Genomic DNA, 905 nt, shown 5'->3' with positions numbered 1-905 from the left:
ACGCCGCGGGGGGATGTGGCAGCGGCCATCGAGGGGAGGGCGAGGCCACCGTGGGCAGCAGGGACCTGGCCACCGTGGGGGGACATGGACGCTGCAGGGGGACCGGGATGCCATGGGGAGATGCGGCCGTGGCCATCCGGGGGGGGACAGCGGCACCATGGGGGGGGTGGGACGAGATGGGGCCATCGAGGTGGGGACAAGGCCACCATGGGCAACATGGTCGTGGCCACCATGGGGGGACATGGCTGTGGTCATCAAGGAGGGGACCCGGCCATCGTGGGGGCCGCGGTGGCCCTGGGGGGGGGGTGGCCGCGCCGTCGGCACGTCGCCCACGCCGCCCTGCCCGCAGTGTGCGCGGGGACCCTCAACGGGCTCAGCGTCACGGGGGACGCCCAGCACCAGTACCAGACCCTGCACAAGATGTACAACAACTGCGAGATCGTCATGGGCAACCTGGAGATCGTCCTCATCGACCACACGCAGGACCTCTCCTTCCTGCAGGTGCGCGAGGGGGGGTCCTCGTGCGAGGGGGGTCCTCGTGCGAGGGGGGTCCTYGTGCAAGGGGGTCCTCGTGYGAGCAGGGTCCTCATGCAAGCGGGGTCCTTGTGCAAGCAGGGACCTCATGCAAGGGGGATCCTCGTGCAAGGGGATCCTTGTGCGAGCAGGGTCCTTGTGCAAGGGAGATCCTTGTGCAAGCGGGGTCCTCGTGCAAGGGGATCCTCATGCAAGGGGATCCTCGTGCGAGCAGGGTCCTTGTGCAAGGGAGATCCTTGTGCAAGCAGGGTCCTCGTGCAAGGGGATCCTCGTGCGAGCAGGGTCCTTGTGCAAGGGAGATCCTTGTGCAAGCAGGGTCCTCGTGTGAGGGGGATCCTCGTGCAAGCAGGGTCCTCGTGCAAGGGGATCCT

Source organism: Apteryx rowi, unplaced genomic scaffold (genome assembly GCF_003343035.1).
Source record: "Apteryx rowi isolate R43461 unplaced genomic scaffold, aptRow1 scaffold_1277, whole genome shotgun sequence".
Lineage (NCBI taxonomy): Eukaryota > Metazoa > Chordata > Aves > Apterygiformes > Apterygidae > Apteryx > Apteryx rowi.
Note: the sequence above shows the minus strand (reverse complement) of the source record.